This window comes from Vigna unguiculata, unplaced genomic scaffold (assembly GCF_037176805.1).
Source record: "Vigna unguiculata cultivar grain cowpea cultivar isolate G323 ecotype 2 unplaced genomic scaffold, ASM3717680v1 ptg000246l, whole genome shotgun sequence".
In the NCBI taxonomy this organism is placed as follows: Eukaryota; Viridiplantae; Streptophyta; class Magnoliopsida; order Fabales; family Fabaceae; genus Vigna; species Vigna unguiculata.
The window spans coordinates 30001-46090 of NW_028196882.1; the positions used below are offsets into that span (position 1 = coordinate 30001).

Below are 16090 nucleotides of genomic sequence, written 5' to 3' on the forward strand. Positions count from 1 at the left end.
ATAGTAATGCATAAAGAAATATTACAAAATTGAATTCTTAGTAAAATGAAGTTCAACTCATTTCTTTTAGAATTCATTAAATGAATTCAATAATTCATAATAATAATAAAATTCTTTTTTAATGAAGAATTCAATCAATTCAATATTTTATTGATTTGTCAAAATAGACTCTTATGATAAAGAAGAACCTCTATACAGAAGCCTTGTCTTTTGGTCAAATCAAAAAAAAAGGTTCATGTCTATTTTATTTACAACACACAGTACAAATAGTAATTGATGTGATTTGTACATAAATAAAACATTATGATACTTGAATTTCTATTTGAATTTTCTATTTGCTTTAGTTGAATATCTTCTTTTATTCGATTTTTTGAATTGTTTATTTTACAATAGTCGATGATAGTCACAATAGAAATTTCAACGAACTTAGTCAATGAGCTATAATGAGTTATAAAGATCTATCTATAGATAAAAAATACACAAATAAGAAATATCATTTTATGTAAGGAGTATGTTGATTATATAAAAAGTAAGAGGCAACAATTTTTTTCGTTTACCATGGGGAAGGACACTATCGCCAACATAATAACCTATATACGAAATGCTGACATGAATAAAAAAGGAATGGTTCAATTACCTTTTACTAACATTACAGAAAAAACTGTAAAAATACTTTTACGAGAGGGTTTTGTTGAAAACATCAGAAAACATAGAGAAAACGACAAATATTTTTTAGTTTTAACTCTACGGTATCGAAGAAATAGAAAAGAATCATATAAAAGTTTTTTCAATTTAAAACGAATAAGTACACCTGGTCTACGAATATATTACAATTATCAACAAATCCCTCGAATTTTAGGAGGCATGGGGATTGTCATTCTTTCAACTTCTAGAGGTATAATGACAGATCGAGAGGCTCGATTAGAAAAAATCGGCGGCGAAGTTTTATGTTATATATGGTAATCTTTCTAATATCCGAATTCGATGAGAAACTTGTATCCATTTCATTTATGTAAAAAAAAAAAAGAGAGATAAAACGCAAGTTTCTAATAGAACTTCATCCCTCATAGATAGAAATATATCTATTTTTTTTAGATAGATATATTTATTGATGAATGTAAGAAGGGATTTCACTGGAATTGTAAAAAAAAGGGAAATTCACGAAGATTTAATTACTAAATGAATAACTTATCCATAAATTATTTGCCCGGGGTTTAAGGTTTATATACAATTAATGCAAATTGGATTTTTATTTCTATTCTAGAATATGTTTCCAATACTTTTTCTGGACATACGATAAGAAAATAAAAAAGAGAAGTCACTCAATTGAATTAGGATGTTTTTTAATCTCAACTTTATTTTCTATTTTATTGAGAAAGCCACTAATAGACGTTCAAATAGACGTTCAAAATGTAAGGAACCTTTATTTTCTTCCACAATTTTGGATTAACTAATTAAGGAATGTAAAATATGAAAATAAACGCCTCGGTTCGTAAAATTTGTGAAAAATGTCGATTGATTCGAAGACGAGGACGAATTATAGTAATTTGTTTCAATCCAAAACATAAACAAAGACAAGGATAATATTTGAACAAACAGAAGCTTTCTAAAAAAATAGACTAGATAAAAAAAGAGAGAAAATTATAAAATTATCTAGAATATATATTATTCTATGAAAATGAAAAATCCATTTTTTAAATATTATTGATATTTCAACTTTTAACTTTGATTTCAAAAATTGTATTTGATATTAATCAAAAGCAAATAAAAAGAATATAGAAAAAATCGAATATCAAATTCGAAAAGAATTGGAAAAGGATCCGTTTTTGACATGAAATGGATATCTCCATACCCTAGATCTATCTTATTTTTTTTTTTTTAATGAAATATTGTATTGAAATAATCGAATATGGCAAAATCTATACCTAAAAAAGGTTCACGTAAAAATGTACGTATTGGTTCGCGTAATTATACTCGTAAAATACCAAAGGGAATTATTCATGTTCAAGCTAGTTTCAACAATACTATTGTGACTATTACAGATGTACGAGGTCGGGTGATTTCTTGGTCCTCCGCGGGTACTTGTGGATTCAAGGGTACACGAAGGGGAACACCTTTTGCCGCTCAAACTGCAGCAGGAAATGCTATTCGAACAGTATCGGATCAAGGCATGCAACGAGCAGAAATCATGATAAAAGGGCCTGGCCTCGGAAGAGATGCAGCATTAAGAGCTATTCGTAGAAGTGGTATACTATTAAATTTTATACGAGATGTAACTCCTATGCCACATAATGGATGTAGGTCTCCTAAAAAAAGACGTGTATAAAACTAAAAATAAACATTAAAAATAGTTCAAGAGAAAAAAACAAGTCAAGAGTTTTATCAAAATAATTACTATGGTTCAAGAGAAATTAAGAGTCTCTACTCGGACACTACAATGGAAATGTGTTGAATCACGAATAGACAGTAAGCGTCTTTATTATGGACGCTTTATTCTGTCCCCACTTATGAAAGGTCAAGCCGATACAATAGGCATTGCAATCCGAAGAATTTTACTCGGAGAAATAGAGGGAACATGTATCACACGTGTAAAATCAGAGAAAATACCACATGAATATTCTACCATAATAGGTATTGAAGAATCAGTACATGAAATTTTCATGAATTTGAAAAAAATTGTATTGAAAAGTAATATGTATGGAACACAGGACGCATGGATTTCTTTCAAAGGTCCTGGATATATAACCGCTCAAGACATCATTTTACCACCCTCGGTGGAAATCGTTGATAATAGACAACATATAGCCAACGTAACAGAACCTGTTAATTTGTGTATTGAATTAAAAATTGAGAGAAATCGTGGGTATCGTATAAAAACATTAAAAAACTTTCAAGACGGAAGTTATGATATAGATGCTAGATTCATGCCTGTTCGAAATGTAAATTATAGTATTCATTCTTATGTCAATGGGAATGAAAAACAAGAAATACTTTTTCTGGAGATATGGACAAACGGAAGTTTAACTCCTAAGGAAGCCCTTTATGAAGCCTCCCAAAATTTGATTGATTTATTTCTTCCCTTTTTACACGCAGAAGAAGATAACTTTCATTTAGAAAAAAATCAAGACAAAGTGACTTTGCCCCTTTTTACTTTTCATGATATATTGGTTAAAGATAAACTAAGGAAAAATAAAAAAGAAATAGCATTGAAATCTATTTTTATTGACCAATTAGAATTACCTCCCAGGATCTATAATTGTCTCAAAAGATCCAATATTCATACATTATTAGAACTTTTGAATAACAGTCAAGAAGACCTTCTGAAATTTGAACATTTTCGCGTAGAAGATGGAAAATCTATATTGGACATTTTAAAAATACAAAAGTATTTTGCATAAAATTGAAATCTATTGACATAGGATTTTTTCAAATTGATTTTTTTTCTAAACTCAAAATGAAAGGTCAAAATATGTAATTTAAATATTTAGAACAAATCCTAATGGTCAGAATATATCTAAAAAGGAATAGATGTATCTAGGGATTAGTAGGTTCAGAAAGAATTCTCCCTAGATATACAATACAGATGTCATGATATTTTATTTCAAAATGAATTCAAAATGAAACCAATCTTATAATTTTAAAAAAGACCTAACGTTAGGGATTTCTCAATAGGTAATGTTGCTCCAATACCTAACCAAAGGGCAACTACAGTACCAATCAAAAAGATGGTAGTTGCTACTGGGCGGCGAAATGGATTTTGGAATTTATTAACATTCTCCAAAAAGGGTACTGTTAATAATCCCGTAGGTACCGAAACCATTAAAAGAACGCCCAATAACTTATTGGGCACTGTACGAAGTATTTGAAATACGGGAAAAAAATACCATTCAGGTAGTATTTCCAAAGGAGTTGCAAAAGGATCCGCAGGTTCCCCAATCATGGATGGTTCTAGAACCGCTAAGCCTACGTTACAGGCAATAGTACCTAGAATTACTACTGGAAAAATATATAAAAGATCGTTAGGCCATGCGGGTTCTCCATAATAATTATGACCCATTCCCTTAGCCAATTTAGCTCTTAATACAGGATCATTCAAGTCAGGTTTTTTTGTTATTGGGATAGGTGAATTCTTATAGATCCATCCTCCAAAAGAACCGGATATGATAATTTTTCATCATCCGGCTCGAGCACTAATCAAATTTTTCTTCAACTGTATCTATAGAATAAACTAGAAAAAAATGTATGTGTTATCCACACATATATGAAGATTCTAAATAATAAAAGAAACTTGATTCTATTCTCTTTTTCCAAAGTTACCATTTTTTATTGAAAAAAAAATTAAGTTCTTTTTAAGTAAATTTTAGTAAACGCTCAATACCCGAGTAGACTTTTCAAGTTGATAATGCTTTCTGGGTGATCTCAAACTTTGCAATTGTTATCCTATCAAAAAAAAATCTTGATACTTTTTATGTACAAAGAATTTACTTGTTACTAATATAACCTAACTTGCGTTGTTCTTTAGATCTACTTTGTTCACTCCAATAGTATCAGAAATCAAATCAATGCATAGGAAATGAATGCGTTGTCATACTATATAGAATTCAGACTATATCACATCACTTCTTTTACTGGATCTTATGGAGCCTGTTGATGCAGAATAAAATCGAGTCTGATCATAGAAAAGATTCTCTTCAAGTAAAACCAGCCTACCCTCTCTGTAAGAGCCTTGCTTGGTGGTTGGAAAAAAGACACATTTAATTGTAAATTATAATGTGGCAGATAAGATAAAGTCATATATCTGCGCGGCCAAATAAATAGTTCAAGTCACACACTCCCATAATCCATTTTTTTTGGAGAATTCCCTTCAACTATTTTTGTATGTAAAAAAAATTCAATTTTTGTTAAGTTGAAGAAAAATATCTAAATACATGTTTTATTTTGTTTTATAATCCATAATTGTAGCAATGAAAAAAAATCCTCCCCAAAATACAAAATGATAATGAAGTGATTACAAATATCTATGACCCATATTCACTATAAAGGACCAGAAATGCCTTGCTTACGTATCATTGAAAAGTGCATTAACATAAATACAGCAGTAAGAAGAGGTAATACAAAAGTATGCAAACTATAAAAACGAGTTAAGGTAGATTGGCCCACACTGGAACTTCCGCGTAATAATTCTACCAAAGACGATCCTATTACAGGAATAGCTTCGGGTACGCCTGTTACTATTTTTACTGCCCAATAACCAATTTGATCCCAAGGTAAGGAATAACCAGTTACACCAAAAGATGCAGTTAATACAGCCAAAACTACACCCGTAACCCAAGTTAATTCGCGAGGTTTTTTAAAACCACCTGTAAGATACACACGAAATACGTGTAGAATCATCATTAAGACCATCATACTTGCCGACCATCGATGAACTGATCGGATTAACCAACCAAAATTAGCTTCAGTCATTATATATTGAACAGAAGCAAAAGCTTCAGTAACGGTTGGGCGATAATAAAAAGTCATAGCAAATCCTGTTGCTACTTGGACTAAAAAACAAGTAAGTGTAATTCCCCCTAAACAATAAAATATGTTCACATGAGGCGGAACATATTTACTGGTTATATCATCGGCAATCGCCTGAATTTCAAGACGTTCTTCGAACCAATCATAAACTTTATTGAGATAGGTAACCCAAAGGAACCCCCCCAGAGAACCGTATATGCGAATTTCATCTCGTACGGCTCAAACAAAAATACCCAAATATTGATTGTAACAAAAACAGATATCCGTAATAGAAAGTTTGAAACTGCTTTATTTAATCCTATGATTCTAATTTTCTCTTACGATAAAAAAGAAATAAAAATCCGAAAGCTATTCTTTTTTGTTATAATGCCAAAATATCAAGTCGGCGCACCCGTCTTTATCGTGATCTTTTAAGGCCTCTTGAATATTCTTTACTTCTTTTTATTTGTATAATGTGAATTTACTGCTGTCTTCTTTATTCTTGAATTTTTATTATTGATAAGGATTCTCTTGTTAGGACCATATGAATGAATAAAAAAAACCTCAGATTCATACTAGAACCACGATGATTCAAAACAATTTTTAATCGAAGTCCAAAAATTCCCTGAGTAAGAATTGCTGGATCATCACTTCTTCAATGAATAGATAAAATATAATGAAAAAATTCAAGGAAAGGTTTGTCCTTTGCTCAAAATAAAGACAAACTGGAGAAGCTTGAAAGAATCAAAATTTTTCAATATATTTTTAGAACTCTTTGAAAAGGTTTTTAAATCCAGTTGCGAGGTCTAAATATTTAGTATGAATCATAGTATTAAGATTTTTAGAATCTATTTTCTATATTCCGTGCTCCAGATACTAGATTAAATATCTGACGGAATAAAACCATCTATATCAAGATGACAGACCCATTTTATGTTCTGTACTTTCAATAGGACCAATTAAAACAAGTCACACACTCATATTCCGGAAATACAGAAACAAAGAAATTCTACGATCAAACTACCACATCAACATGGAATAGACTAAGAAACAATAAGAAACCTAAAGGCTTCACTTTCTATAAACTAATTACTCGATTCTTGTGAATCTAATTGATAGAAATTCCGTCCAATAAAATGGACGAATTATAAATCTCCAAAATAATAGATAGAAATATCGCAAATAGAGCCATTGCAACACCCATCAAAGGAGTAGTTCCCCACCCCGGGGCTACTTTACCATATTCTGAATTTAAAGGTTTCAATAAATTCCCTACAACAGTTCGTCTTGGACCAGATCTAGAATTATCCTCAACGGTTTGCGTAGCCATAAATACTCTTTTTTATTCATTTAGATCTGTTGACTTTGTATACCATTCCGCTGTAAATATAAGGATCTTATCCTATAGATCTATTGTGATCTGGAAACTTTAGAATTAAAATAATGGAAACAGCAACTCTAATTGCCATCTCTATATCTGGTTTACTTGTAAGTTTTACTGGGTATGCCTTATATACTGCCTTTGGGCAACCCTCCCAACAACTAAGAGATCCATTTGAAGAACATGGGGACTAGTTGAAGTAATGCGCCCTCCCTATTGGGGGCTCATTACTTCAATTAAGATAATAAAAAATTATTTGACCTTTTTCGTCGGAACTTTAGGAGGTTCTCTAAAAAAAATCGCGAAAAAAATAATTCCTAAAGTTGAGACTAAGAGGAATGTATAAACCAAAGCTTCCATAAATTTAATCGTGGTTTACAATTATAGCTTTCATACCTGTTTCTTGGGGTGGGGCTCTTTTCGAAAAGAAAAAAAAGAATAAATGCAATGATTCCAATCAAGATTTATCTAGTTCTTTATATGAAATTCAAAATTATAAAAAAGTAGAAAAGAACAAAAGAATGTTATACTACCTGTCTTCTTGTAGTTGGATCTCCAAGTTTTTGGAATGCTCCAAATTCTACTTGAGCATCTAAATCTGGGTCGATACCAGCAAAAACATCTCTGAACAAAGTTCTAGAACCATGCCAAATGTGCCCGAAAAAGAATAGCAGAGCAAATGAAGCATGCCCAAAAGTAAACCAACCCCTTGGACTGCTACGAAAAACACCATCTGATTTCAAAGTAGCACGATCTAATTCAAAAATTTCCCCCAATTGAGCACGTCTAGCATATTTTTTCACAGTAGCGGGATCACTATAACTTACTCCATTAAGCTCACCACCATAGAACTCAACAGTTACACCTACTTGTTCGACACTATATTTCGATTCTGCTCTTCGAAAAGGAACATCGGCTCTAACAATTCCGTCCCCATCTACTAAAACAACTGGAAATGTTTCAAAAAAAGTAGGCATACGACGTACAAAAAGCTCATGTCCTTCTTTATCTCGAAAAATGGGATGTCCTAACCAACCGACGGCTATTCCATCTCCATTGTCCATTGAACCAGCTCTAAATAACCCCCCTTTTGCTGGATTATTTCCGATGTAATCATAAAAAGCTAATTTTTCAGGAATTTTAGACCAAGCTTCTGATAAATTTTGATTTTCGGCTAGCCCAGCACCAACTCTTCGATATATTTCTTGCTGGAAGTATCCCTGATCCCATTGATACCGAGTAGGACCAAATAATTCAATGGGGGTTGTTGCTGAACCATACCACATAGTTCCAGCAACGACAAAAGCTGCAAAAAAGACAGCAGCAATACTGCTAGAAAGGACAGTTTCAATATTTCCCATACGTAATCCTTTATACAGACGTTGGGGTGGACGCACACTAAGATGGAAAAGACCCGCTAATATGCCCAACGTTCCTGCCGCAATATGATGAGAAGCTATCCCCCCCGGAACAAAAGGATCAAAACCTTCCACACCCCACGCGGGATTTACGGATTGTATCCTTCCAGTTAGTCCATAAGGATCAGACACCCATATTCCGGGACCATACAATCCTGTTACATGAAATGCGCCAAAACCAAAACAAGCCACCCCTGCAAGAAATAAATGAATTCCAAAAATTTTTGGCAAATCCAAAGAAGGTTTTCCAGTACGTTCATCACAAAAGATTTCTAGATCCCAATAAACCCAATGCCAAATAGCCGCTAAAAAGCACAAGCCTGAAAACACTATATGTGCTCCGGCCACACCTTCGTAACTCCAAATACCCGGATTCGTTATAGCCCCTCCTGTGATATTCCAACCGCCCCACGAATTAGTTATTCCTAAACGAGTCATGAAAGGTATAACGAACATACCCTGTCTCCACATTGGATCAAGAACAGGATCAGAGGGATCAAAAACTGCTAATTCATATAGAGCCATCGAACCGGCCCAACCAGCAACTAGAGCTGTGTGCATTATATGAACAGAAAGCAAACGGCCCGGATCATTTAAAACAACAGTATGAACACGATACCAAGGTAAACCCATGAAAAAATACCCCTTCAACAAAAAATAGACACTATGTAACTTTATTGCACTGGAAAAAAATGAATATAGCCTTTCAGTAGATTCTCTTGGAAAATGGAACAATCATATTTGTCGAAATCAAAGAAACAGATTTATTCTATACCGGATAAGTAACAATACGCAATGGTGGGGAGACGAAAGGGGTTGACAACTTTCTCTATGACTATTTAAATAAGTAAATGCAGACATATTCGCTTATCACCCCAATGACCCATTTATAACAACTCGACTTTATTTAGTCTTCTTTTTTATAAAAAAAAGCAATATTAATATAAAATCAAGTAAATCTTTTTTAACACGATAAGCTAATTCTTACGTTTCCACACTAAAGTGAGATATATGACTTTATTATTTGTCCATTTTATGCCCATTGGTGTTCCAAGAGTACCCTTTCGAACCCCCGGGGATAAAGATGCATCTTGGGTTGATATATAGTGCGACTTGTCAGATATAGTAGGTTATATGGGATTTACCCGTTTTCTCCCCCGATCGAGATATCCCCGCTTTCACCCCCAAAAGAGAATGATGAAATCATAAAGATAAAAAAATGGGGAGCGTGAAGTGTAATGAAGTACTATTCTATCGATTTTTTCATTTTTAGATAAAATTTCCAGATTATTACTCGAAATTATGAATAATTTATGGTTGGCTTAATTGGACCAATAAAATCAAGTACCCAGGCTCTGTGTAGAAAAAACCAATTGGTAATATTTCTACGATCACTACTTCTATCATATCTATATATTGTATTTTACAAAAAACATTAATAAATTCAGAAAAGGAAGAAGTTCTAACAAAAATACATAGTTTTGGACTATTTGTTCTATATGTGCAAATCCAAATCGGGCAGATCTTTACTCAGAGTAGAAAAGAAACCTAAAAGAATTGAAAAAGTCCATTCAGAAACAAGAAAATTACATTGTGATTCGGCTTCGATCTCGATGAAAGCAATACATCAATGAGAAGATAGTTCACTAAATTAAGTATATTCTTCTTTTTTTTTAGTTCGAAGAAATCCATTAGAAAAAGAGAAAGATTAAAATCGACACATTGATTCCTTTTTTGCTTATATAATTTTTGATGAACTGTATGCATCAAAAGGTGCATGTACGGCTTTTAAGGAAAAAATGGAATCCTAATCAATCGACTTTATCGAGAAAGATTACTTTTTTTAGGTCAAGATGTTGATAGTGAAATATCGAATCAACTTATTAGTATTATGATATATCTGAGCATAGAGAAAGAGAATAAAGAATTGTCTCTGTTTATAAACTCTCCGGGGGGGTGGGTAATACCTGGAATAGCTATTTATGATACTATGCAATTTGTACAACCAGATGTACAGACAGTATGTCTGGGATTAGCTGCTTCAATGGGATCCTTTCTTTTGGCAGGAGGCACAATTACCAAACGTCTTGCATTTCCTCACGCTTGGCGCCAATGATTCTTTTCTTTGAGAATATATAGAATAGATATCTATCTATATATACTATACCTTCGCCATAAAAACCAAAGTAATAATAGCATGGTATTTTGAATTCCATATGCAATTTTTTTGAATCATTTAATTATATATAGAAAGAGTAGTATGAAAAAGAGGGTATTTTCCATTTTATCTGATCTATAAGAAACCTAGTTTCATTTTAGTAGTGTCGCATACTTTTTTGTTTTTTTTCATACCAGAAAGCTTGTAACAATTTTTATTTGAATCAGAAGAAAACTTAATATATGAAAAAAAAAAGAAACTTTTGGATTGTTGAATACCAAAATGATATAAAAAACAACGGAACCATCGTAGTATTTAAAAATAGATTCAAAAAGAAAGTTGGTTATTCTATTGTTTATTATTTAAGGATCCGGATCCAAAAGACCTAGTAGATTTTGTACTTCTTTTTTCTTTGATAGAAAAAAAGAAATTTGTAAATGTAGAAACAAAATTCATCGAAGAAAATACTCTACTCTATCCATAGAGGAAAAAATGAATTGCATAAGTACAAAAGCCGTATGCATCAATACGCAGAAAATGCTTGTACGGTTATTGAATATACTTTTTGCCCTTTATCTTATTTGTCTTTGTCCCTTTTCTGTTACCTTTATTTTGGGAATAAAGACAATCTTTAGCAATCTACCAATATAGTAAAAAGAATTCTAAAAAGATTTATCAAGATAAGGGAAATACTACTTAAGTGATATAATCAGGGTAATGATCCACCAACCTGCTAGTTCTTTTTATGAGGCACAAGCGGGAGAATTTGTCCTGGAAGCGGAAGAGCTACTGAAAATGCGTGAAACTATCACAAGGGTTTATGTACAAAGAACGGGCAAACCTTTATGGGTTATATCGGAAGACATGGAAAGGGATGTTTTTATGTCAGCAGCAGAAGCCCAAGCTCATGGAATTGTAGATCTTGTAGCAGTTGAATAAAAAATTGGTGGCAAAGGTTATTCTAATTAAATACAAGATTGGAAATTTAATTTTTTACTCTATCTTACTTTACATTTTAAAATAAAATCTCTAAGAGTTAATCTATTAATATAGTATATATAATTAATATAGGCTATAAATAAGGAATATAGAATATAAGTAATTCACGGTTAGGATAGATCTAAACCTGCTCATTATACAAAAATATAGATATATATAGTACGACTTACCATGCCAACTATGAAACAACTTATTAGAAACACAAGACAGCCAATCCGAAACGTCACAAAATCCCCAGCTCTTCGGGGATGCCCTCAACGTCGAGGAACGTGTACCAGGGTGTATGTGCGACTCGTTCAGCTTAAATACTAAGAAAAAACAAATTAAAATTTTTCAGTATTGGTAATCAGTTAAGATAGTGTGAATGCAAAAACTACATTCACACTATCTTAACTTAATATATAATTCTTTTCTATATAATTATATAATTCTTTACATTCTTCTATCTTGTATAAAATTTATGGTTTCGATTGGTGCAAAACCAATAATACACATTTGCAATTTCATATGAGAAGGACTTTCCCATCGGTAACAAAAAAAAGTTACCCGTTAAGCGGAGAAAATACTATTTCAATTAAAAATAAAGTATGTCCTTAATGAATGTATTTTGATGGATTTTGTAAGAATGGAATAAGAGGGTCAGCTACCCAGCAAATTTTCATAATTAAATACCGTTACTATAGAATTAGATTTGGTTGTGAAAAAACCTACTTACTCAATATTGCATGGGTAGAGCCACAGAGTGTGAACTGTACAAGTTAACAATAACATTCATTAAATGAATCAAAAATGAAAATAAAAAGGCTCCGGTGTATAGAGAGGACCTGGTCATTTCTAAAAAAAATCATAGAAACGAAGGAACCCACCAATTCATTATAAAAATATGTGTCCTATTTCATTTACTATTTTTATTTTATTTGATATCTAGTATCTATACAATTTCTGATTTTGAGGTTAAATGTTTAATATAAAAAATCGTGGTTGGGGCGGTTATAGTAGCAAGAGCCGTTGGAATTTTTTTTTATACATCGGAAGAATCCATTTTTGTTATTAATAGACTAGGAAGAAAAAAAGAATAACTGAAAAATGAAAAAGTTATTCCTGAAAATATCATTTATTAAATGACCAGAATTAAACGAGGATATATAGCTCACAAACGGAGGACAAAAATTCGTTTATTCGTATCAAGTTTTCGCGGAGCTCATTCAAGACTTACCCGAACTATTACTCAACAGAAATTGAAAGCTTTAGTTTCGGCTCATCGGGATAGAGATAGGAAAAAAAGAGATTTTCGTGGTTTATGGATTAGTCGAATAAATGCAGTAATTCGCGAGAATCAAAAAGTATCTTATATTTATAATAATTTAATGAATAGTCTATACACCAAGCAATTGCTTCTTAATCGTAAAATAGTTGCACAAATTGCTATATTAAAAGAGAATTGTCTTTTTATGATTGCCGATAATATCATAAAAACTTAAAACCCCTTATTTACTGCAGGAAGGTATAGACTAGAAATTTGTTTATTTTGATAGCTTTATCATACGATAAAGCTATCAAAATAAACAACCATGCTTAAAAAATTATTCTTCGTTACCTATTATCTTTTTTATTCCAACAAAAAAATCAAATGGAATTATCCTAATTTTGAACAAAACATCAATCCATGTTTAATTCGAATCTAAATTCAAATTGGATTTCGAATTTTTAATTTCTATTTTTTTTTCTTAAAGGAGTAATTTTAGCAGTCGACTCGCTTTTTTCAAATTGTTTTTCGTTATTAAGAAAAGGTAACGAAGATAAAATACGAGCTTGTTTTATAGCAACAGTAATTAATCGTTGTTGTTTTAAGGTCAATCTATTTACACGTCTAGATAATATTTTTCCTTGTTCACTAATAAATCGACAAATTAAACCCATGTTTTTATAATCAATTCGGTCCCCCGATTGAATCGGGGGCAAACGTCTACGAAAAGATCGCTTGGATTTAATAAAGAGTCGCTTAGGTTTTTCCATAGTTTATTTATTCCTATTCCAAAAATAACATTGATTTAAATAAATATAATTATAATAAAGGATTTGTATTTTTTTTCTTCTTTAGCATATGTTGTTATATAACGACGGGGACATCATTTTCTCAATTCCAATCGACTAGGCGTATTGTGTCGATTCTTGTTAGTAATCTATCTAGAAATACCGCTTTATTCCTTATTTAGACTCTTTTTATCACAACCAGTACCTTCCAAAAGAACACTTACTCGGATATCTTTACCCTTGGACATGACCCTCCTTTGGGTTTTTAATTCACTTATAACTCTTTTCGGATTCGAATCTAAGAATCTAAGAAAAAGATGAAAACAACTAAGATAAGATAAAAAAGAAGAATTCGAAAAATTATGAAAGATTTCGTTCCAATTTAATTGAATCTAGTACAAAAAGAATACAAGGATCTGTAACTATATTTCGTTTCAAATTGCCAGTATTTTCGTTTTTTTAAAGTATTTTTTATGATATTGTTGCCCCAACCTATGGATTTCTGCTTTCACTTTCTTTTTCATAGGAATTGAATTAATAATTCAATTCCATTGAAGCCTGGACCAGATCCCGATCCCGAGTGTCACTCCGAATTTCAATGAGGCCAATTTAATCTTTCGTCTTTATCTTTCCTAAAAAAAAAAAAAAGAAGAGTAGGTTAATTACACATATTTAATATATAATTGGACCTTTCATCTTCTTCACCCCTTCCCGTGTCAATAACTAAAATTAAAAAAAGGGGAATATCAATGCATCTGGAAAAAAAACGATTGATCTCTATCAATAGACCCGCCAAAGCCCCGAACCATAAAGTACTTACTACTGGTGCCACGGAAAGATATGTTTTTAGATCTCGCATTTCAAATCCTCCTTTCTTTTTATTATTTAAGTATTTTTTCTCTGTTGATATATATCAACAGAGAAAAATGTGGAAAACAAGACAAAGATTCTTTACAATAACACTATAAACAAATGGAAAAGGGATGTAGCGCAGCTTGGTAGCGCGTTTGTTTTGGGTACAAAATGTCACGGGTTCAAATCCTGTCATCCCTATCCCTAACAATTACTTATTCTATGATATTCCGTATTCTATAATATTCCATATTCTATGAGATGAGCAATAAACCGGGAACCTGTGAAGACGAATTCCAATTGAACATACATACTGAATATCTATATGCAAAATGGATTTGGATCATATAATTTTATGAAAACAAAACGCTCTTAGTTCAGTTCGGCAGAACGCGGGTCTCCAAAACCCGATGTCGTAGGTTCAAATCCTACAGAGCGTGATTCTAGTATTATTCGCCTGATAATTACACTGAAATAATTGAACATTCAAAAGAAAGTCTGAATTTTATCCTTGTCGATTAGGATTAAACTAAATAAATAGGGAATCACAAAAAAAGAGACATTAATGAATCAAAGATCCAACTGATCACCTCGTCGGTATTGTAAATATGCAGTTACAAATAATCCAGCCAAAGTAATAGGAATTAAACCTAACACGATTCCAAATAGAAAAACTTCAATCATTTTTATTTGTTCGAAAAGTAAAAAGAAAGGTAATATAATATCTAGCCTTAAACATAAATCTGTATTGATCATAAATCTCAACGATCGAGAATTGTAAATTGACATAGTAAGGAATTCTAGAATGTCTTATACCAAAATTTACTATTCCTCTCAAAATTACAAATCAAATAAGTCGTATTTTACTAAGACCAATAAATAGAGACGAGGTTATAATTAAAACCGATAGTAAAAAACCGAAATAACTAGTGATAGTGGGCATATAGAAACTAAATGAAATATGTTCGTTCTTTTTATACATATGTTTATAAAGCACTTCCCTAAATTTCCATTTTTGAGAGAAAAAAGAAGATAAAAAATCCTACTTGAAAGATACAATTCAAAATTGGCAATTCCTCAATAAATTCAATTATTAGAGACGAAAAAAAAAAAAAGAAATAGAGTAACATAATTTAGAAATAAATTCCTCATCTGTTACATCTACCCATCCTGTGATTTCAAATCAACATACTTCTTAATCAACTCAGGAATTAAGTAAACTGATCTAATGAAAATATTTAGTATTATTCTATAGATATCCAATAGAATTCTGTTTATATTGGAAAAAGAAAAGAAAAATTATGAATATTCAAACAAAGAATAATAACTCTGTTATTTCATTTTATTTCACTTTGAATTAATGTAGAAGAAAATAGAAAAAAAGATCTTCAACAACCACAAAAAATATATTTATTGATTTGGCAATAATTGAATTATTAAAATAGAAAATCTACTTTATGAATTATCTACTTTATTAATTATTAGAAACCCTTTTCTCATATTCCGATTTTAATGGATCTTTAGTTTCTAATCCAAAACTAATAATTTGAAATGTTAAGAACCTTCCTTTTATACTATTACTCTAAAAATTTAATATAAAAAAAATTTTTATATACCCAAACTTTGCAAAATTTTCTATCGGATTTTTGACTACATAGAGACAATCAATGAAAAAAGAAGAAAAAAATCTAGTACTAAAATTTTACACTGATTGTGAAATTTCATTGCTCTGTTAGAAGAAGGATA

At 31.5% G+C, this 16090-nt stretch overlaps 2 non-coding genes across 2 annotated transcripts; both read left to right on the forward strand.

Annotated features, from left to right (window-relative positions):
• The first annotated feature begins 14471 nt into the window (after positions 1-14471).
• Positions 14472-14545, forward strand: TRNAP-UGG (transfer RNA proline (anticodon UGG)). The gene has a single exon. It is a non-coding gene; the product is annotated as a tRNA-Pro (tRNA).
• A 165-nt stretch (positions 14546-14710) lies between these two features.
• Positions 14711-14784, forward strand: TRNAW-CCA (transfer RNA tryptophan (anticodon CCA)). The gene has a single exon. It is a non-coding gene; the product is annotated as a tRNA-Trp (tRNA).
• Positions 14785-16090: the final 1306 nt, after the last annotated feature.